Below are 24,856 nucleotides of genomic sequence, written 5' to 3' on the forward strand. Positions count from 1 at the left end.
CTTATCAATGAGTGTTTTCCACTGTCCCACTGTTGGGGGGAAATATGCCCCTTTTTAACTGTTGAAAACACTAAACAACTTAATCACTCACTTGTCATCTCTCACCTTGACTATTGTAACTCCCTCCTCATTGGCCTACCTCTTCGCAGGCTATCCCCTCTTCAGGCTGGGTTCACACCTTTGTGAATTGGATGCGGCTTACACCACATCCAACTCGCATGACCTTTTAAAACATTTCATTTGAATGAGGCTAGTTCAACATGTGCGTTTTCTGGGCATTGCAGTGCGAATTTCAAGCACATTATCTTCTATGCTGCGCTATCAAGATGATAAATATAAATATATAATTAATAAAGTGGTATTGTGCTCTCTCGTGACATGTAGAAAATGTCCAAAATACTATACATTAATGTGCAATAAACTTCAATAAATAAAATAAGTAATAAGTGTGCTTCAATAAGCCTGTGAAAAATATATATAAATATTCCAAAATATTTGTGCAATATTCAAACAAATACTAAATAAATATTTCAAGAAAAAAAATCATCTATGCGATTCAGTGTTGCATCCATGCAATGCAGTGCTGTATCTCTGTAATTCAGTGCAATGTTCAAACAATATTAGATAAGAAATTCCAAAGAAATATCATCCATGCGATTCAGTGCTGCATCCATGTAATTCAGTGTTGCATTTGTGCGATTCGGTGCTGTGTATCTTAGTGCTATGATCAAATTAACAGTCCATAAACATTCCAAAATCCATCTATGTGTTTCAGTGAACACAAACTAAAGTGCTGTGTGCTCATATAAGTGCCCCCCCCCCCCCCCCCCCCCAGGAGTTAGCCCCTCACATTAGGGCATGTAACCTTTCGATTAAGCTTGGTCAAAATGCGCCTTAGAACCTCTATGGGTTCGGTATTGTATGCTGGATCCTGGATAGGTTACACTTGTGCCTCTGTTCCTCACAGCAGTCCAGTTTATACCTCGGTATATCAATATAAAGAGAACTTCATGGTGCAGTATGTATTACCTTTATTTAAAATCACAATAAAAACCCACAATGGGTACTCACAATGTCAAGGCGCTTACAGTGCGCCACTCTAAAACAGCGGTAACGATCGGGTGACGGCGGCCGGTAATGGGGTGGCGTACTAATCGTTCCCAACAGATGGTGTGTGTAGCGTCCCGTCCTGTCCCCTTCCCCTACGCATGTTGATACAAGGGGTATTTCGTATCTTCATTAAGATGTGAAGTCGCCGTGATGCTGAAGAGAGGAGATGCGATAGAAGCCACTGCCTGCCGCTTGCCGCCCATTGCCCGTAGGAGCGCTGCCTGCCCTCAACCTAGATGGGGTAAGTGCGGGGCTGGATGACCGACCGGCAGACCGGGGGGGGGTGGGGGGTTTGGGGGGGGGTGACCCGACCCACTGACTGACCCATTGACTGAAAGCCGGGGGAGGGGGGAAAGCCCCCCCCGAAAAGAAAAACACCAGCTGCCACTGCTGGTAAGTATTAATCTTCTTCTGTCACAGGGTGTCACTGAGAACTTAGTTACTCTGTGTAATATGTATTATTTCACCATTTCTGTTAAAATTAATAAATATGACTATGCATACATTTTTGCACCTGATAAAATTTTTTGAAGTCCCATTGTCTTGGAAACTTTAGAATTTTGCAATTGAAATATTTGCATTTTTGGTATTTAGGAAGAATAGTTTAGAAGATTAAAAAAAAGAAAATTGCAGCGAAGAATATAAATATTTTAGGTAATCTGTAGGATAATATTCAAAAGGAAACTCTTAATTGGATATTAGCACCCAGGAGGTGTTCTGACAGTTGGTACACAGAATGCCCCCCCCCCCCCCCCCGAAAAAAAAAAAGAAAACACATTTACAACTTGTATGATTGGCTGAGAATTCTGTATTCAAATACGTCTCATTTTAGCTACCCTCTCCAATAGGAGTTTCATTTTTTGCTCAGTTACATATCCGTTTGAGAGAAGTGAAATAAATAGACATTTAAAGCGGTTGTATACCCGCTGTCTTTTTTTTTTTTACACCTGCAAGGGAAAAGGCATAATGAGCTAGTATGCACCGCATACTAGCTCATTATGAGATGCTTACCTTAGAACGAGGCGCCGGCATCTCACCTGGTCCACCCTGAGGGAGCTGACATCTCCCCTCGGCATGTCTTCCGGGTATCGTGGCTACGGCGCTGTGAGTGGCCGGAGCGGCGATGTTGTCACTCCCGCGCATGCGCGCGGGAGACTTCTGCCCGGCAATCTCCGGAGTTTGCCGTGCTGTCAGCCGAGAGTCCCCTGTGCGCATGCGCCGCTGCAGTCAGCGGCTCATTGCGAGGGGAATATCTCCTAAACCTTACAGGTTTAGGAGATATTTTTTTTACCTACAGGTAAGCCTTATTATAGGCTTACCTGTAGGTAAAAGTTACAAACAAAGGTATACAACCACTTTAAGAAAAAAGTATATCTGCACATTTTGTTCATATACATTGATTTTTTATTTTTTTTTCGTAAAAATTGGATCTGAACTCCAGGCAAAAAGCTAAATACACAAATGAAATACGTACAAGTAATTGGACAGTAAAGACAGAAGCAGCAGATTAATGAGCTCATCTATCTTTCCTCCTATCAGTATGTTCCATTTTAGCACATAAGCAATAAAGCATAACTAAGGGCCCTTTCACACCGCTCTGTAGCAAAATCATGGTAAAAAAGCATATGCCTTTTTACCACGTTTTTGCTGTGTTTCATATGCATTTTCTGTGCGTTTCCAGTGCATTTTTGGGTTGCTTACACCTGTGAAAAATGTACTCAAAAACGCACCAAAAACGCAAATCGCGGTGTGTTTTTTGACCATGAATTTACTGCGATTTTGCCACAATTTCTATTCATTTTAATTGGGAGCTGCGGTTTTTAACACAGCACCAAACATACAGCATGCAGGACTTTTCAAAACCCACCGCACCCACAGTGTAGTGGTGTAAAAAGTCCCATAGGATTTAAAGGGAAAAAATTTTCTTGCATTTTTCTTGCAGAGTAAAAACGCAGGAAAAATGTATCAGTGTGAAAGGGGCCTTAAATATTGCATCCAAGAGTTTAGTGAAGATTTCACTAAATTATTCGCTAAGGTACTCATATTGCTTTGTAGTATGCTAGGGGCTTCTATAGCCAATGGCCACTTTGACAGGTAAATATATGTATATTGAATGGGCCCCATGTCACTGGGCTCCTGCAATGCACACAAGAAGTGATGGGAAATGGGGACACACAAATGGAAAAGTGTAGAACTTTGGTTAGCTTAATACACTATATTACCAAAAGTATTGGGACACCTACCTATCCACACACATGGACTTTAATGGCATCCCAGTCTTATGCCCCGTACACACGGTCGGACTTTGTTCGGACATTCCGACAACAAAATCCTAGGATTTTTTCCGACGGATGTTGGCTCAAACTTGTCTTGCAAACACACGGTCACACAAAGTTGTTGGAAAATCCGATCGTTCTGAACGCGGTGACGTAAAACATGTACGTTGGGACTATAAACGGGGCAGTGGCCAATAGCTTTCATCTCTTTATTTATTCTGAGCATGCGTGGCACTTTGTGCGTCGGATTTGTGTATACACGATCGGATTTTCCGACAACGGATTTTGTTGTCGGAAAATTTTATATCCTGCTCTCAAACTTTGTGTGTCGGAAAATCCAATGGAAAATGTGTGATGGAGCCTACACACTGTCGGAAATTCCAACAACAAGGACCTATCACACATTTTCCGTCGGAAAATCCGACCGTGTGTACGGGGCATAAGTCTGTAGGGTCCAATATTGAGTTGGCCCACCCTTTGGAGCTACAACAGCTTCAACTTTTCTGGGAAGGCTGTCCACAAGAGTTAGGAGTGTGTCTATGGGAATGTTTGACCATTCTTCTAGAAGCGCATTTGTGAGGTCAAGCACTGAATTGTGGACGAAGAGGCCTGGCTCGCAGTCTCTGCTCTAATTCACCCCAAAGGTGTTCTATCGTGTTGAGGTCAGGTGCAGGGCAGTCAAGTTCCTCCACCCCAAACGTGCTCATCCATGTCTTTATGGACCTTGCTTTGTGCACTGGTCCAAATCATTTGGTGGAGGAGGGATTAAGGTGTGGGGTTGTTTTTAAGGGGTTGGGCTTGGTCCATTGTTTCCAGTGAAGGAAACTCTTAAGGAGACATACCAAGACATTTTGGACAATTTCATGCTCCCAACTTTGCGGGAACAGTTTGGGGATGGCCCCTTCCTGTTCTAATATGACTGCACACCAGTGCACAAAGCAAGGTCCATAAAGACATGGATGAGTGAGTTTGGGGTGGAGGAACTTGACTGGCCTGAACAGAGTTCTGACCTCAACCCGATAGAACACCTTTGGGATGAATAATTGCAGAGACTGCGAGCCAAACTTCTCATCCAACATCATTGCCTGACCTCACAAATGCGCTTCTGGAAGAATGGTCAAACATCCCCATAGACACACTCCTAAACCTTGTGGACAGCCTTCCCAGAAAAGTTGAAGCTGTTATAGCTACAAAGGGTGGGCCAACTCAATATTGAACCTTACGGACTAAGACTAGGATGCTATTAAAGTTCATGTGCGCGTAATGGCAGGCCTCCCAATACTTTTGATAATATAGTGTCTTTCTGTTCCAGTGACAATTGCACCCCTCTATTTTAGTCCTGTTGTCACAGGGACAGGTAGTGGGAGGAACCCTCAAAAAGAGGTTTCATACATGTATCAACACTTGACAGTAGGATTTATTCTTCCCAAGTCTAACCAAAACTAAAAAAAAATGTCTGAAGTTGTCCTTTAATAAGACCATTTTAACACCATATCACTTTTCATTGCATCTTTATCCAGTAATTTTTCTAAGGTAATTCACCATCCAGAACACTAGGAGGAAATGAAGGCACTGATGTGAATCTCCCAAGGAAAAGCAGAAAATATAAATTATATTATGTCTCATGGGTCTTTTCAAATTTTATTTTGTCTGCTGTGTATTTTATTGGGGGTCTGGATAGATTTAAAGGAATTTCAAATTCCCGTGTGTGATATTCCATAACTGATCAAACTTGTGCAGCTTCTCAAGGCCAGTGAAAGCTGTTTTACAATACAGGTCTGGACTTCATTCACACAAAAAAAAAAAACACTTGGTTAAACTGAATTGTCACAAGCAGAGAGCAGGGCAAAAATTGGGAAATACAAAGTCGATGAATAATTCTTGGAGGTTGGAGATCTACATAGGGAACCAGAGGTCAGGACAGGGATCAATATTGAGGACAGTCCACCCCTTCAGTGCCTTATATCTTTTCTATAGAGAGGTCACACGCCAGTATGAATATCTAAAGAGTAAATAAGTAATTGAATTGGTAAGATTATGAAAACAAACTCTGAAACACTATATAAACCCTAACAATAAATTTCCATATGCTTCTCTTTGGCATGTTAAATAAATATATAACCTGCCTTGTAGTTAGAGTAGGCAGTGTGATTGTCTAGGTATCTGCTAGAGGTCCTCAGAGTAGTGAGTGGGGTGTAACCTAAGAGGGTGGGGTAGTACCATCCATGCTTCTGCCATGGTGGGGCATCTTGGGAAAGATGGCTCTGTGTATATAATCTGGCAGGAGTCCGTCTGTTATTGATCATCATGGGAAGGGTTGCAAGGACCAAGCCATGGCAAAGAAGTAATATTTGACGCTTCAGCTCTGGGAGGTTCCCTTTACGGAATCCCTTTGAATGGGATGCAGGACTCTGGCAACCCCCTAAAAATGTACAGACTCCTCAACCTGGCAACTTTAAAGAAATGTGCTGTCATCTCCAAGATAACTGAATTATGTAAATATGTAAATTATCTGGTTCAGTAAACTGTTAAAAGACTTTCTGTTGTTTCGGACTCTTCCTTCTCCTAACCTCTAGATTGGAACATCCTTTGGAAATGAACAGGTCCTGGTTGAAGCTGCTATTGGAGTCCATGGCATAAGGCCCAAGGAAGGTATGGGATGAACTACTGGTGGGGCTGCATAGGCTAGACCAGAGGCCTAATGAAGGTGCGCACATATTGGTGCCAGGGGACAATTCCGTGCCCAAAGTAACTAAGAAGTCTAAGTGGACACACTTATGCCAGGCAGAAATGGTTAAAGAGTGGGTGCTCTTCCACCAAATGGTTGTTGGTGCATCTGGAGGAAAATGTATTTATGGTGAAATCGCTGCTCATCTCTCTTTAGAAATTGGCATAGCTAACGAAGCTGGCACCCATGCGAAATAAGATGTTATTTTAAAGGAGGAAATATAATCATTTCGAGTCCATCCTTTTTTTTTTTTCCTTTTTAAGTTTTTAAACTGGTTTATTTTTTAGACTTTTTAAAACTGATATATTTATTTAAAAAAAGCATCTAATAAGGCATGCACAAAATACGCACAGATCATTATGTGCTTTTCTAAAGAAAGAGAACAAGAAAAGTTGTTTGCTTTATTGCTGCCTTTCTTAAACTGAAACTTTATTCAAAACTAAACAAAAAAAGGCCCTATATCGGGACCCTAAATGTTTCTGATTTATTCAGCTGTGTGTGTAAGCTTTAACAATTGAGCTCTGTAACCAATACGCTTGTATTATTATCATTATACAGGATTTATAAAGCTTCCACAGCGCTTTACAAAAAAAAGGGAGGCAGTACAGTTGCAAAAAATTCAGGGCAATAGGGTTAGGGGAGTCTTGCTCGTGTGAGCTTACAATCTAAAAGGGAGGTGCAAGTAATACAGAAAAGAAGAGTATACAGTGCATGGGAAAATTCAAGTTTTTAGTTAAAGGAGAGATAGGTTTTGATGAAGAGGTGAGTTTTCAAGAATCAGCTAGGGATTGACAGCATAGGATAACAGTTGGAGACGTACTAAGTTATAAATAATTAAAGCCGGTTATTTTCTGTGTGTTTAGAAACACATCCGCCTTACTTGAAACAATCTACAGGGCAGGGTGGAGCTAGCTCCAGTGGACATTAATTCCACAGCTTTGGAGCTTTTACTGTAAAGAAGCCTTTCTGTATGCAGATGTTAAACCTCTTTTCCCCCCCAGGTGCAAAGTGTGCCCCCTAGTCATTTGAAAGTGAAAAGCTTTGCACCCAGTTTAATATATGGACCATTAATGTATTGATGCATGGTAATCATATCTTTCCTTAATTGCCTCTTCTCAAAGGATAATAAAGTCAGTTTAGTTAAAGTGGTTCCGATGTCTAAGCATTTTTTCCCCCCATAATGCATTCCCTGCATTCAAAGGTAAAAAAAACTCCCCATTATGTGTTATCTCCCATCAATAGACAATTACTTGACTCCTCTCACCACTCTGGCGATGTCTCAGGTGCAGCCTCTTCCTGGTTTCACAGGAGACACTGAGGACATTGGCTGCTGCTGCTGTCAGTCAAACTGCTGTGAGGAGGGAGCAGGGCATGGATTACCACTATTGTGTGTGTCTATTGATGCACACAGCCTGGCTTGGCAGTGCGCCCGCATCGGTGTCCCCTTAGCATTGCACTTTCTGAGGGGGCACCAGGAAGGTGAAGCAGACATGGCTGGTGGAGATGAATAGAAGGTAAGGGACCACTCTGTGCCATATTGTTGCACAGAGCAGGTAAATGTAACTTCTTTTTTTTTTTTGATTACAAACTTTTTATTGAAAAGATATTGTTAACAAACATGAAAATCATATGAAAGGATGTCAATTACATATGATATACACAGCCCTCAAATTTTCCACTCTCCTACTTGCATTTTGCGAGTGGAAAATGAGGTCTGGCAAGGAGCTGGGCTGCCTGGGAGTGTGTGTGGGGGGGGGGGGGGGGGGGGGGTGCGAGCACCGCCATCAGGGGGGGATGAATGGGAGCCATTCTCCCAGAGAAAGAGAGTGTGGAGGAAGAGGAGATCTGGCTTGATCACAGAGCAAGCGGTGTTTTGATCAAGCTGGATCTCCTCTTCCTTCACGCTCTCTTCCGTTATAATGATCCGGCCGCCCCCTCTGCACAGGTGAGGTTCCACAGGTGAGGCTGTAATTGATGGACACAGATGAGGCTGCAATGATGGACACAGGTGAGGCTGCACTGGTGAGGCTGCAATTGATGGACACAGATGAGGCTGCACTGGTGAGGCTGCAATGATGGGCACAAGTGAGGCTGCATGGGTGAGGCTGCATGATGGACACGGGTGAGGCTGCACTGGTGAGGCTGCAATAATGGACACAGGTGAGGCTGCACTGGTGAGGCTGCATGATAGACACAGGTGAGGCTGCAATGATGGACACAGGTGAGGCTGCACAGGTGAGGCTGCAATGATGGACATGGGTGAGGCTGCAATGATGGACACGGGTGAGGCTGCAATGATGGACACGGGTGAGGCTGCAATGATGGACACGGGTGAGGCTGCAATGATGGACACGGGTGAGGCTGCAATGATGGACACGGGTGAGGCTGCAATGATGGACACGGGTGAGGCTGCAATGATGGACACGGGTGAGGCTGCAATGATGGACACGGGTGAGGCTGCAATGATGGACACGGGTGAGGCTGCAATGATGGACACGGGTGAGGCTGCAATGATGGACACGGGTGAGGCTGCAATGATGGACACGGGTGAGGCTGCAATGATGGACACGGGTGAGGCTGCAATGATGGACACAGTTGAGGCTGTGTTAGTGGGCAATGTTCAAGCTGCGTTGATGGGCACGGGTGATAAAGTTTTTGTTAATATTTATTTGTGTAACTTAATTCTGCATAAAACATTTAAGTGTAATTTTATGAGAATTTATGAGGGCGTGTATAGGGCGGGGCATGGTAGGAGTTGGGTGGGGCAACTGGTGGCGAGTAACCCTTAAGGCCTGGCTAGTAGCTCAGGACTTGTAATTTTGAGCCCTGATATACATATACGTATAAATCATTGAAAAGGATAGACTTTCATACATGTGTTATAGATATAATATACAATATGTTCTTCATGTATTATCAAAGCTTCATGTTGGTTTAAGATTATTAAGAAAATAAATACAAATTGGAAAATAAACATAGAAAATGAAAAAATCAAAGAGAAATAAAATGTGTAAATTATTAAGAGCATCTAATATAGGTTAGAGTAAGGGTAATATAGAATTAAATCTACCAATGTAATCTATGCACCTAAAGACGTTTTATAGACGAACCATGGGTTCCATTTTGCATTGAAAGTTTTCTCAGTATTGTTTGTTGCATGTTGAATTTTTTCTACATATCTTATTTCTTCGATTCTTGACATTATTTGTGGGATTGGTACGTGGGCATCATTCCAATGTAAAGCTATTGTCCAATGTGTAGCACATATTGTGTGGATAAATTGTAACTTCTTTTTTAATTTTAGAAAAAAAAAAAATCTAACATGCAATAAACAGTAAACAATAATCTCTGCCTCTTACTATTTTAGTTAGTTGCCCTTCTCTGCACTCTATTCAATTTCACAACATACCTTTAGTGAACTAGTTCTCAAAACTGAACGACATGCAAGTACACCATGGATACGTATAAACTAGGTTCTGTTCATATTTCAGGGCAGAAGATTCTAGATTGTGCGGAGGTGGAGGAAGGTATTATGCAAGTATGTAAACATAGTATTTGTCACAGATTCTGTTGGCTGTGCCAGATTTTTTTTTTTAGTGTCTTGTGCTCCTGGGGCCTCATTATGCTGTTTGAAGCACTCACAATGTAACACCTTGTTTATGTGCCTGCAGTTTTGGTGACAATTAGGGAAACAAACTATGGTACAAAGCAGGTACTTCCTTAAAGAGGAACTACAGTCCTTTATTTATTAAATGTGTTCAAAGAATCAGATTAATATCTTTAATAATAATTCAACAAATTTGCTTTTATATATATATATATATATATATATATATATATATATATATATATATATATATATATATAATCTGTCTTTTTTGCAAAGTATCCTTTTATTTGCACTTAAATGTAATGATTTGGTTCATTTATCCTTTTTTGTTTTATAACTTTGCAAACATTTTTTAACTTGTAAGTTGAATTTTTTGTTTTCTTTTTCTTTCTTAATACAGTGGTACCTCGGTTCACGAACTTAAGGTGGGGTTCCACCCAAAAAAAAAAAAAAACTACATGAAAAATTTAAAAAAAAATACAAAAAAAATTTGGATATTTTTTTTTTTTTTTTTACTTACCTCTAAATGCCTGTTGCTAGGTGGTCCCTCGTAGTCTGCCTCTTCCAGTGCCTGGGCTGGTGACATTACTTCCCCCTCGGCACAGGAAGGGCTCAGCTCTGCTCCCTCCCTCCTGTCAACCATCTGGGACCCATTACAGGTCCCAGGTGATTGAGCGGCCAATCTCAGCGCGCGGCGCTGCTCGCACATGCGCAGTGGGTGCCAGGCTGTGAAGCCACAGCCCGGCGCCCACAGTTGCAATGCTGGCGCCGCTGAACGGAGGGGGAGACGAGCGGGGCTTCGATCCCCCGCATCGCTGGACCCTGGGACAGGTAAGTGTCCAATTAAAAGTCAGGAGCTGCAGTATTTGTAGCTGCTGACTTTTAATTTTTTTTTTTTTTTTTTTACTGGAACTCGGGTGGAACTCCTCTTTAATTCGTGAAATGACTCTGGCCACGAACCGCATTGGTTGTGAACCGAGGCAAATTTTCCTATAGTGTTCAATGTAAATCAGCTTAATCGGTTCTAAACTTTTTTTTTTATTTATAAATATATATAGTAAAATTCTGAAATGTATGTACAAAAAAAAAGTTCTAACCCCTTCCCGACCAGCCGCCGCATACCGTGGCAGGTTGGCACTGCTGCGCGAGCCGTCGTAGCTGTACGTTGGCTTTTTAAGACGCTGTAGCCTGCAGCGTGTCCCCGGAGCCGATGATCGCCGGGCACCCGCATTCGCTCATGACAGAGCAAAAACCGGGATCTGTGTGTGTAAACGCACAAATCCGGTTCTGTCAGAGGAGAGGAGACAGATCGTTTGTTCCTACCAAGTAGGAACAGCGATCTGTCTCCTCCTCTAGTCAGCCACATTCCCCCCCACAGTTAGAACACACAAAGGGAACACATTTAACCCCTTGATCGCCCCTAGTGTTAACCCCTTCCCTGCCAGTGACATTTATACAGTAATCAGTGGCTATTTATAGCACTGATCGCTGTATAAATGTCAATGGTCCCAAAAATATGTCAAAAGTGTCCGATTTGTCCGCCGCAATGTCTCAGTCCCAATAAAAATCGCAGATCGCTACCATTACTAGTAAAAAAATAAATAATAAAAATGCATAAATCTATCCCCTATTTTGTAGATGCTATAACTTTTGCACAAACTAAAATCAATATACGCTTATTGTGATTTTTTTTTTTTGAAGAAGAATACATATCGGCCTAAACTGATTTTTTGGGGGGATATTTATTATAGCAAAAGTACAAAATATTGTGCTTTTTCAAAATTGACGCTTTTTTTTTGTTTATAGTGCAAAAAATAAAAACCGCAGAAGTGATCAAATACCACCAAAAGAAAGGTCTATTTGTGGAGAAAAAAAGGACATACATTTTGTTTGGGTACTTCTCATGACCGCGCAATTGTCAGTTAAAGCGACACAGTGCCGTATCACAACAAATGGCCTGGTCAGGAAGGGGGCAAATCCTTCCGGGGCTGAAGTGGTTTAAACATATATTATATACGTTTTTTTACATTAAGCTGACCTCTTTCAAGTGTACATCTAAAAAGAAAAAAAAAACTATAGCTCCTCTTTAATACATGTTTGAAACAATCCCAAATCCCAATTTAAATTGACTAAATTAGGGGCCACAAAACCGCAATGTGTATCCAGGAAAAGATCATCTGAGGGCATGATAAAGTTGTAGAATTCATATGAACTGTTTTTCAATGATTCCCAATCAAGTAAGCCCCACCCTCATTGTAGTCGGGGGCAAAAACCCCTATCTGAGTGGACAGGTACTCCTAAGACTCTCATCTTGCACTGCTCTTCTCAAAATGAACATGTCAGAGCAGGGAAGATGGCCGCGGCTAGTGTTCATGAAGCGAAGCGGAGTTCATGAACCAAAGGTAATTTTTGTGAACTCTTCTGTTTGTGAACCGAGTTGTTTGTGAACAGAAGCAATATAAATATATATAGAGGAGCTGCTGGTAATAAACCGGTCTCCCTTATTTGTTCAGAGGCTGCCAGCCCTGGTACCAGCCCCAGAAGCATGCAGCTAAATTCTGGTTCAGTCTAGGGGTATCGTTTGAAGTTTTGCAGATCTCTAACATTAGCAGCTCTAACATAAGCAGGAAGGATGGATAAGGGTGCAGGATACGCAAAAGCACAAACAGGTCTTAGAGGACAGATGCTCTGTTTCAGCAGTATTGGGCCCTTCAGTAGCAGCCTCAAAGTAGAAGTAGAGGGGGCGGCTACAAAACCTGAAACTCCATATGAGCACCTCTGGTGTCTAACCCTCAACGCACTTGCACACCTGGAGCTATAGGTGCAAGATCCTACTCACAATGTCCAGAGGCATCTCCCAACTAGCTCCCCTGCAACACCCTTCATTGAAAGGTTTCCTCTCCAGCCCAGCTTCTGCAGGAAGTGTCCTCCAGCAATTTGTCTTAAGACCACCTCCCTTTAGGCCCTCGGCCATAGCATATGCTGAGGCTTTGCAGCAGCTCTACTGTATCACACACAGGCTGCCTCCTAGGGAAAGAGACCCCAGGAGAGAGTTATGATCAGACCCCCCCTCCCAAAATGTTTATCTTCTCCTCAGCCACACCTCCTTCTGGGCCTCCCTCCAAGGGATGGTCTAAGGTCAGATAAATATGTATAATCCAGTAACTGACCCTCCTACACTATTTCTGGAACATTCTTCAAGAGCCAGCAGAAGCCATCGGCCACCAGGTTTAGGGATGAACCTGATCAAACTTAAAAATTAAATTGCAGCTCAGGTGACTACAACAGAGCTATATGCTAAATTTAGCCAGCTCATGGCATATATACAGTACTATGCAAAGGTTTTAGGCAGATGTGAAAAAATGCTGTAAAGTAAGAATGTGTTCAAAAACATATTTTAATTGGGTTTTTTTAAGCTAAATTTTAGACAACAAAATCCTAATTAAAAAGAATTCAACTACAGGTGAGTCTAATTCATTAAACGGGTGTCCAGCAGAAATTGATTTTAAAAGGGCGTTACTTAACAAAGAAAACCTCTTCCCATTTCATGCTGTCAACAATGGCACCACATGGAAGAGAAATGTCACAAGGCCTGAGAAAGAAAATAATTTCTTTTGCACAAGGAAGGTGAAGGCTTCAAGAAGATCAGCAAAGCTTTACTTATTAGTCAGAATACTGTAGCAAAAGTGATACAAAAATTTAACAAGGATAGAACTGCAACCATCTCACAGAGACGCCCAGGCCATCCACAGAAGTTAACACCTCGACAGGAGCGTCTTTTGATGAGAAGGGTTGAAGAAAAATGCCATGCAAGTTCACTGCAGTTAGTTAAAGAAGTAGAAAGCCAAACTGGAGTGATTGTTTCCCGGGACACAATACGGCGTACACTGCAGAGGAATGACATGCATGGGTGTCCTCCACAAAGAAAGCCTCACCTAAAGCCCATGCACAAAAAGCCTTCCTAGAATTTGCCAGGGCCCATGCTGAAAAAGAAGACTACTGGACTCTGTACTCTGGTTTGATAAGACCAATATAAATGTTTTTGGAACTGATGGCTTCAAAACTGTATGGCATCGCAAAGGTGAAGAGAACAAAGAAAATTGCATGGTGCCTACAGTGAAATATGGTGGTGGCAGAGTCCTTCTATGGAGCTGCGTGAGTGGTGCTTGTGTCAGGGAGCTGCATTTCATTGATGGTATTATGAGTTCACAGATGTACTGCTCTATATTAAAAGAGAAGATGCTATCATCACTCCATGCCCTTGGTCATAGTGCACTTTTCCAACATGACAATGATCCAAAACACAACTAAGGCCGCTTTTGCATTTCTGAAGAAGAAAAGGGTGAAAGTGACTCAGTGGCCAAGTATGTCTCCTGATGTGAACCCAATCGAACACTTATGGGGAATTCTGAAGGTATAAGTTGAGCACCAATCTCCATCCAGCATTCAGTTCTTGAAGAATGGAAAAAGATGGATGTTGCAATATATCTCCGACTTGTTGGACTTGGTGCTGTCCTTACAAATCATGGAGGTCATACAAAAGATGTAGTAGTTTTTGTTGTGGGGTGTATTCATTTTTGCATCAACTAATTTGAGTAAAACTGAAGGTTTTGTAATCTAAGTTATATTATTAACCTTACTTTCATGTAATTGAGATAAACAAATGTTCTATAAAACTCAGCTTTGTCAGAATGTTAAAAATTGTTCCAGTGTTCATTGAGATATTGATTAAAATCTGTATATGTGCGTATATATTTTTTAAATGTATTTGCTTTCAAAACCACCATACATTCCCTTTAAAATTTAACTACACTTTTGTTGAGAAAAAACATAACTCCTTCTGGTTGATCGATGTATATTGCAGGGATTTTTTAAAACCTTTGTAGCAAGTTCCTACCTTTCCTGCTCTGAAGTAGTAGCTGTTTGTTTCACCATGTCCTTTACATTACTCTCTTATTCCTAAAAGAGAGGGTCTGGTTCATTAAAATCACTTGGTGCACTTTCAGTGTTCTAATGAGAAAAGTTATGCCGCGTACACACGATCGGAATTTCCGATGGGAAATGAGAGATGTGAGCTTGTTGTCGGAAAGTCCGACCGTGTGTATGCTCCATCGGACATTTGCTGTTGGAATTTCTGCACACAAATGTTTGAGAGCAGATTCTCAAATTTTCCGACAACATAACTTGTCGGAAAGTCCGATCGTGTGTACACAAGTCCGTCGCACAAAAGTTCACGCATGCTGTGAATCATGCAGAAGGCTATTGAACTGGCTAATAAAATGGATAACACTCACATAAATGTAGATAAAAACAGCGCTGGTGTAAAATCGATATAAGCAACAGTGGGGATCGTCCCCACTGTGTTATCCATTTTATTAAATTCAATTTTATTTTACGGAATTACACTATGGTCCCCTTTTGCTTTCTTCTTTGATATTCTCTTCATGCCTGTGGATATCTGAGTTCCGGTCTGCTAGTTGTACCACACCCCCTGTGTTTCCAGCTTGGCTGTTATTGGTGGACACCTACCTGAGGACATCGGTCCAGAGTCCTTTCCACTGTATATAAGCCTGTTTGACATGCAGAGCGTATGCCCTGGGGTGTTCAAACTATCCGGTAAGCCTCCCCTCTATCCGGTGGTGGTTCTTTTCACAATTTGATTCATCCACTGCATGCAAGATTTATCCTCATTTGGACGGGGAATCTATCCACACTCAATACTGTTTTTGGACACTTTTGTTATATTTTTTTGAGTTCCAGTCTGTCTGTTGCATCACACTCCTTGTGATTCCATACTGTTTGCAAATTATATTCGGACTGGGAATGTATTTATTCACTTTTATTATCACTTATGGACACCTTTGCGTGACTTTCTATATCAATTTATTCACTATTTATTTTTCATATTTATATTTCATATTTTGGTGCTGTTTAAGATTCACATATGTACATTATAATAGGCACGTTATTCTTTAGCGCTACACTTTGTTAAATTTTGTCTGGTATACCATTATTTTCATATGTGTTAGCTGCTGACTTTGGAGCAGCGCAAAATTATTTGGTTTCTTTTTCTAAAAAAAGGAATAGTCTCATAAAACAGGCTTTCAAAACAAATAAACATTTATTATTTATAAAGTGTTACAAATGTAATATTATTAAAGCAGCATCAAATGTAATTTGCACTTTAACCACTTCAGCCCTGGAAGGATTTGCCCCCTTAATGACCAGGCCATTTTTTGCAATATGGCACTGCATCGCTTTAACTGACAATTGCGCGGTTGTGCGATGCTGTACCCAAACGTCCTTTTTTTCCCCCACAAATAGAGCTCTCTTTTGGTGGTATTTGATCACCTCAGCGGTTTTTATTTTTTGAGCTATTAAAAAAAAAAGACAGACAATTTAGAAAAAAAAAAAAAAATAAATTTTTTTTTACTTTCTGCTATAATACTTATCCAGAAAAATTATATATAAAAAAAAATAATTCCTCAGTTTAAGCTGATTTTTTTTCTTCATATTTTTGTTAAAAAAAATCTCAATAGGCGTATATTGATTGGTTTGCGCAAAAGTTATTGCGTCTACAAACTATGGGATAGATTTAGGGACTTTTATTTATTTTTACTGTTTTTACTGGTAATGGCATCGATCTGTGATTTTTAGCAGGACTGCGACTTTGCGGCAGACAAATCTGACCCCAAATCACACTTTTTGGGGACCAGTGACATTATTACATAGCTCATTCCAAAAAAAAAAGGCACTGATCAATGTATAGATGACACTGCCAGGGAAGGAGTTAACACTAGGGGGCGATCAAGGAGTTAAGTGTGTTCCCTGGGTGTGTTCTAACTGTAGGGGGGATGGACTACCAGGGACATGACAGAGATCACTGTTCCTGATCACTGGGAACAGAAGATCTCTGACACGTCATCTGGCAGAACAGGGAATTGCCTTGTTTACATAGGCAGACCCTGTTCTGCCTCTGTATACTGCGATTGTGGGTCGCCGGCGGACATCGAGTCCGCCGGACCCGCAGGCATGCTCCAGTGGCATGCAGCAGGCACGCACGCCCGCTATCTTCTATGCAAAGCCGACATACACCTACAGCGGTTTGCACAGGAGAGCCGACCTGCCGCAGTATAATGACGGTGGCTGGTCGGCATGCGGTTAAAGTGTGAACTTTTGAAGATAGATTCCCCATATTTAGCTCTAAAAAGATCTTCTGAAAAACTTAAAAGTTATATTTTAGGTTTTCAGGGTAGCTCAGGCTAAAAGCATAAATGAGTCCCATAATCATTCTTTCTGATACAAAATGAGTGCTATATGAAAAAATACATTATACCAATATGATTGTTTTTCCTGCCAATGCAGCATAAATATGGTATATTGTTTTTGAAATGTAATAACAGTGCAAAGTGGATACATAATCTAACGTTGAATGTCCAATATCTCAAAAACCAAACAAGCAGAAATGTTGTTTTCGTGGTACAAATCAGCACAAACAAATTGTATAATTGTTTTTAAAATGTAACAACATGTGGTGTAAAGTGGGAGAGGTTTCATCAACTATAATGCACAATATCTCTGAAACCAAACCAGCACATATGTTAGTTTTTGCAGTACAGATGCAGTGCATAGTGAATGCTATCTTTGTTTTTAAATTTTAATAACATTGGATGCAAAGTGGGCAGGGCTTGATGTTACACAATCTGAATTTGAATTCCAATATCTCAAAGACTGAAACTACCCTGCATCTGTGTTGCGTTATGCCGCATGCTGTAAGCGCAAACTTTGCGTGCACACAAGTGAGTTGTCTCAATAGGTGCATACAATGGGCATATGTCCATTTATTATAAATGGATTAATCTGCAAATAAAATAAACATTTTGGATGGTATGTTAGCAACATTTAAAGCATGTGAACGATAATTTGTTCAATGTTCACTCTTACCTTTAAATGGCATTGCATGGCTTTGTAGTGATATGGAAAAATTCTTGTCACTGGTGGCGCTCTTTTGTCCTGATGAGCCTCAAACATATGGGAACTGACTTGTGCAGGCATTCAAAGTTCCAAAAGACGTCAAATTCTTTAACCACTTGCTTACTGGGCACTTAAACCCCCCTCCTGCCCAGACCAACTTTCAGCTTTGATGCACTTTGAATGACAATTGTGCGGTCATACAACATTTTACCCAAATTATTTTTTTTTCACACAAATAGAGTTTTCTTTTGGTGGTATTTAATCACAGCTGGGGTTTTTATTTTTTGCTAAACAAACAAAAAAAATTTGAAAAAAAAAATCATGTTCCAGTTTGTTATAAAATTTTGCAAACAGGTAATTTTTCTAATTCTTTGATATGCACTGATGAGGCGGCACAGGTGGGCACTGATAGGCTGCACTGGTGGGCACTGATAGGCTGCACTGATAGGCTGCACTGATGGGCATTGATAGACACAGATAAGGCGGCACTGATGGGGACAGATAAGGCGGCACTGATGGGGACAGATAAGGCGGTACTGATGGGCACAGATAAGGCGGCACTTATAAGATGGCACTGATGGGCTCTGATGGGTGGAACTGATGGGTGGCACTAATGGGCACTGATAGGTGTTACTGATAGGTACCACTGATAGATGGCACTAATGGGCACTGGTAGGTGACACTGATGGGCACTGGTAGGTGACACTGATGGGCAGCACTGTTTATGAGGCACTGATTGGTGTCACTGATGGGTGGCACTGTGGGCACTGGCAGGTGGCACTGGTGGACACTGGTAGGCAGCACTGTTGTGCACTGGTAGGTGGCACTGGCAGGTGGCACAGGTGGGTACAGATGAGCTGGCGGGAGCTCTCCCTGATTGGGACTAATGCCCCTCTGAGAGCCACCAGTGATCGCGAGGAGAAAAATAGCCGATTACTGGCTCTATTTACATCACATGATCAGCTGTCATTGGCTGAAAGCTGATCACGTGGTAAGGGGTCGGGATCTCATAGACTTGCTGATCACAGAAGAGTCAGTGGGGTTGTACAGGCTGCTCAGACACGGGAGGACGTCTATTGACATCCTCCCAGCAAAGTAGGTCTGTGCTGTAGCCGTCATTTGGCTATAGTGCGGATCTGAAGCAGTTAAAATATACAGCATCAAAACTCATAGGGTTGCACATTTGGCAAACATATGTTGACATGACCAATTAGCCTATTAGATCTGAAGAAAATACGGATGCATTGAAACGCGTCATCTGACCCGTCCAGATGCCACTTCCGAAGCCCACATTCCAGTGTACCGTGCGCTTCATGCTGGTTTCAGTCTAGTTCCGGCTTCCGGTGTCCGAGACGAACAGCGTACAGCCTTTGCTGATATCTGGGTTCTCCTGCACCCCCCACGGCAGTGCCCCCACCGGCCCACCGGCCGAGGACTACAGACTATGGATTGTCTATGTACATCTTCCAGTCAGTGTCTTGCACATCGTCGGGACCACCCACTGTGAACCAGCTGTGTTTCTGTCTATGGACCACCTACATGTGTATACATGCTTAATCCTTATTGACCTTTGTGAGTAGCCATTTGCCCGTTTTTCTTTTACATGGATTTAATAAAGTTGCATTTGATACTGCACTTAGATTGGCGCCCCTTGTCTCTTTCTATATTATCTTCCAGAGTTATCACTTCTACTCTCAAGGGAGCTGCTGCAGGTGCATATCGTCATTTTTTGAACTTTTTATTTATCATCATTTGGGACTCTCCTCCTCCATGTGTATGTGCTATCCTCCCTAATTTTTCATACACACATCATGGTTGCATACCGTTTTTTGGACGTTATTATGCATACATAATGTTTATTGCTCTCCATATCTGATTGGTAATTTGCGCCATTTCTCCTCTTTTTTTTTGGCAAACATATGTGTCCTGCAATTTCAGTCAAATGAAAAGATAATTTTGTTAAATAAATGTAACTCAATTAGAGTATGGAAATGCACATACCTTAAAAGTTTTGTCTAGATTACTCAATATTATACATTATTTTTGTAAATGTAAAAGGTATGTTTTAAGAACTAATGAAAATTAAGTAAGGTACTTAAAATATCAAAGTAAATTAATTAACATTTATTATTATGTTGAAATTTATAAAATTTTTATGTTAAAATTACAAGCCAACAGCAGGGCCGGATTAACATAGGGGCTATTGGAGCTGCAGCTCCAGGCCCCTTACCTTAACATAGGCCCATTAAAAAAAAAAAAAAAATCACAAAAAAAAAGATTGACTTCGAGGGTCCTGGCTTGGCGACCAGGGATCACACAGAGCCCAAATTTAGAGGGTACTGGTTAAAATTTGGGGCTCCTATCACCTATGATCCTGGAGATACGGGGCTCCTTGGGCAGCCTGTCAGAAGCTACATACGGAGCAGCCAGTTTAAATACAAGCTGACACACTCTGTTTGAAGCAGACTGAGAGGATGAGCTCACAGTGCCTCTCCTCACTTCTTGTCAGAGGCATTGAGCTCAATGGACAGCTTGGAGCCTGCAGAGTTTGACAGGCAGCACTGCCTGTCAAACTTGCTCGCAGTGGCAGCATAGTCCAACAATGTAAAACTGCCATTCAGCAATGTAAAAAAAAAAAAAGGCGGCAGTAGCACCTCATATATGCCTGTCAGTTGCTGCTATACCACTGGTTGAAAAGCAATACACCACAGATCACTTTTCAGAGGGCAGTAAGCATTGCTGCAAATGTGAAAGAAACTTGAAACACATCATCCATTTCACACTCCCCACCAACCAGGTCACTCCCCAGCCCCTTCCCATGTTAGTCACCTCCCTTCATCACAGGTGACCATTTTCCAACCTGCAGATGACAGACCCTACTCCAAAAGATATCACTCCCAGTTACTCCCCCACCCGCTGATTGATATCTCTCCGTGACCACCTCACACCCCCCTGTTGACAGACCTCTCTCCCCAGCCTGTTCTCACACACCCTCTCACCTGCTGACCTATGGATGGGGGAATCACTCCCGCAGTGTTATTGTGTTCTGTCAGTGGGGAGCCTTCCCAACCCACAGAATACAATGATCAATTTTGCTAACTATAGCTGGCAGCACTGACTGTTTTGGGAAAAAACTGACAGGCTGGTTGTACTCAAGTCGATAATTAGATTGACTTGTGTACAACCAGCTAGCCCATACATAGATCGACCATAGATGGTCTCTGCTTAATTGGCTTCATTTCAATTCATGTGTGGCCTGCTTAACCACTACTCAGTCCTTAAACATCCTTTCACAAACCTTTACATTTTTCCTTCCCAGATTCCTACATTCTTCTCAACAGTACATAGTGCCACTGTCATAACCTCCACACTCCTCTCCTATACATAGTGCCCACTGTCATACCCTCCACACTCCTCTCCTATAGATAGTGCCCACTGTCATACCCTCCACACTCCTCTCCTGTACATACTGCTCCCTATCATACCCTACACACTCCTCTCCTGTACATACTGCCCATTGTCATACCCTCCACATTCCTCTCCTGTACATACTGCCCACTGTCATACCCTCCACACTCTTCTCCTGTACATACTGTCCACTGTCATACCATCCACAGTCCTCTCCTGTGCATACTGCCCACTGTGATACCCTCCACACTCCTCTCCTGTACATACTGCCAACTGTCATACCCTCCATACTCCATTCCTGTACATACTGCCAACTATCTTTCTCTCCACACTCCTCTCCTGTACATACTGCCCCCATAATACCTTCCACACTCCTCTCCTGTACATACTGCCCCCATCATACTCTCCACATTCCTCTCCTGTACATACTGCCCACTGGCAGACCCTCCACACTCCTCTCCTGTACATAGTGCCCACTGCTATACCCTCCACATTCCTCTCCCTCACCTGCACATACTTCGCACTTTTATACCATCCATACTCCTCCCCTATGCCTCTTACACACAAAAACAGTTCTTTAAAATGATATTGAATATCCTCAATGTTACCAGCTCTAGCATGGGCATACTTTTGTTCCATCTTCACCCTGTCTTCCTTCCGTGTTCTGTGCCTTTGGACACTTGCCTTGGCCGGGCTGTGTTGCTGTCACTTCCACGCTTGCTCATTCGCATCCTCTCTCTCTAATCTCCCCTCTATCTCTCATCCTCCCTCTGTTACCCCTCACTCCTCTCTCATCCCCTTTCTCTCTCTCTCATCCTCCCTCTCTCTATTTAATTTAATTTGTTATAACAAAAAAATTGTTTGCATTTTTAATTATTATTTTTTGTATTTTTTTTTTTTTTTTTTTTATAAAAAGCTCCACCATAATCCTCAGCACCAGGCCCATGATGTTCTTAATCCGGCCCTGGCCAACAGAATCATTTTTATCAGTGTGGTAACCTTGGTGCTTTAGCTTTGACTTGACACTCTCCGTTCAATAGGACTAAACGTTATATGTGATTGTTACTTGGGAAATCTTGTCTCAGCTTCACAGGCTAGTGTTACCATTATAACTTGGTCATTAAATTGTAAAAAAAACTTTACAGGGTTATACTAGTCCATCCCTGACTTGGGGGCATGTAGCTTGAATGATACAATGTAGCAAACAATTAATGTGTACACATGAAATGTATATCCCATTACTTGTGTGTATTGATCTTTGTGAAGGTATAAAACACCTAATTGTTAGCTAGGAAGAAAAGGTAAACTTACACTCAGCATTCATATGAATAGATGTTCCTGAATTAGCTCCTTACAGTGTCATTTATGGTTTTACCATTTACCTTATGCTAATAAAAAAATGCTAAACTCATAGTTATAAAGCTAAACTGGGGCAGATATACAGAATATACATTAGTGCTGCTCTGTCATCATTAATGCATCATTAAATATATTTTTCAAATTGCAAGAAGTGTACCTGAATCTAACTTGGTATCAGCCTCTTGCAGTCCCTATACAGCAGATCTCAGATTGGAAAGAGAGGAGAAGCAATACAAGGAGATAATTAGTTGGGCTGTAGTGCACATGTACTAACAATGAACATACTAATAGGAGGAGAGAGCAGAGTGACAAAGATGAGCCCATCAGTCTGCTGTTTCCAACTTCACAGTCCAGTCACAGGCTGGGGTTAGGTATGTTATGCCAACAACTGTGTAGTACAAGGGCATGCCTAAATGTTTGAGCGCTAATTAATTCAAAAACAAATTAATAATAATTTATTCTGGCCATTGAAATGCATTATACCGCGTACACACGAACGGAATTTCCGACAGAAAGAGTCTAATGGGAGCTTTGCATCGTATATTCCGATCGTGTGTATGCCCCATCTGACTTTTTCTGTCGAAAATTCAGACGGACTTAGATAGAGAACATGTTCTATATTTTTCCGATGGAACAAATTACTGTCAGAAAAACCGCTCGTCCGCATGCTGTTCTGACGCACCAAAAAACGATGCATGCTCTGAAGCAAGTACGAGACGGAAGCTACTGGCTATTGAACTTCTGTTTTCTAGTCCCGTCCTACGTTTTGTACGTCACCGCGTTCTGGACGGTCAGAATTTGGTGTGACCGTGTGTAGGCAAGACAGCTTAAGCGGAATTCCGTCAGAACTCAGTCGGAAAAACCTTCAGAGTTTATTCCGATGGCAAAACCGGTCGTGTGTGCAGGGCATTCGTGTTATTAAACCCAGGACCCTGCATTTACTATATCTGGTCTCCCACAGTACACAGAACATGGAAATGCAATCATTTTAGTAAATATACTGTAAACTGCTTAATACCTTTTCTCGTCAGCAGTTAGAGCAGTCTTGTGACTTCTATTGTACTTAAATGTTATACAATGCAACAGTTGTCCATTATCACTGGTCAAAGCCAAAGTCATATCCAAGATGCTCCCATCCAAAGTTGCGTCAAAGTTGCACTCCAAAGTTGGCGCAACATTGGAGTCCTCCAAGCGTGAATGAAGCCTGAAGCAGTGTGAAGGGTGGAGGTGTACTAATCTGTCTGGCAGCATGTACAATCGGGTAAACACTTTAGTGGTGGACTCGATGGAGAAGAATGTTTTTTTAAAATACTGGGGCCCCTTTATTGCATAGTACTGTACATATTAATACAAAGGTGAATTTGCTTTTAAATATATTGTATCTCCTAGCATTGTACAAGCATTCAGTATAGATGTAGGGAATCAACCAGATGTGGCCATCACCATGGACATTACAAGATGCGCCTTCCATGGTCAAGAAGGAGAAGCGTCAGGTGTCCCAGTCTGGTCCCTCATGGCCAGCTTTGCGGGAGGTTGCAATCCGAGGTGATGTTTTTGTAACCTTCCACTTGTAAAAGCGCTGTCAGGAAGAGACATGGGAAGTTTGCTGTAGGAGATGAAGATAGTACAGAGGAACTAGGAAAACATATCTTTAGAAGAGAACCAGAGTGGCGCACAGGGTCATCTCTGGAGACACCCAGGGGGTCTGTGAAGTGAGCAGTATAGGCCAAGCTGTCAGCTAACACCTGTCTTATGATAACCCTGGTAAGGCTAAAATTACTTGGCTTGTCTGTTATTGGAAGAAGCAGCAGGATGTGAGGGGTGCAGAGTGTGCCGCTCGCTCTTTTATCTCTGTCTCTGGATGATGAAGGAATGTTTCTTTGTGTACTGCACTCACTCACAGTTGTGTGAAGATGTGTGTGACCTCTGCGGTTCTCTGAGTTGTGTTTTTGACGAATACTTTTTTTAAATATCAGGCTTTATATACACAGCTGTATACAATACCAATGTGCAGATAACTATGTAAAACGCAGTGAAAAGATGGTAAGATCCCTTCTTCAATATCTGCATGTAGATCCTGCAGTACTGCACATCATGCACATGCAAAATACCCAAAGTTCTTGTAAAAAATGTAAATTAAGATAAAGGAAATCTAATCCCAAAAACAAAATGTTGTATAAATTTTAAAAAAAAATGTACTGTCCTTAGATCTGGTGGCTGCTTTAGTTTTCTTCTTTGAGGCTCCATTCCCACTGGGCGGGAGCAACTAGAAGCTTCAGCAGAAGCGCATTAATGCTCAACACTAGGATTTCCAATATATTTCTGGTTCCCCTTCACACCTGAGCATAGTGTTGCATGAAGCTCTTTGCTCAAAGAATTACAAGGTATAAG

This window comes from Aquarana catesbeiana, linkage group LG13 (genome assembly GCF_042186555.1).
Source record: "Aquarana catesbeiana isolate 2022-GZ linkage group LG13, ASM4218655v1, whole genome shotgun sequence".
Classification (NCBI taxonomy): domain Eukaryota; kingdom Metazoa; phylum Chordata; class Amphibia; order Anura; family Ranidae; genus Aquarana; species Aquarana catesbeiana.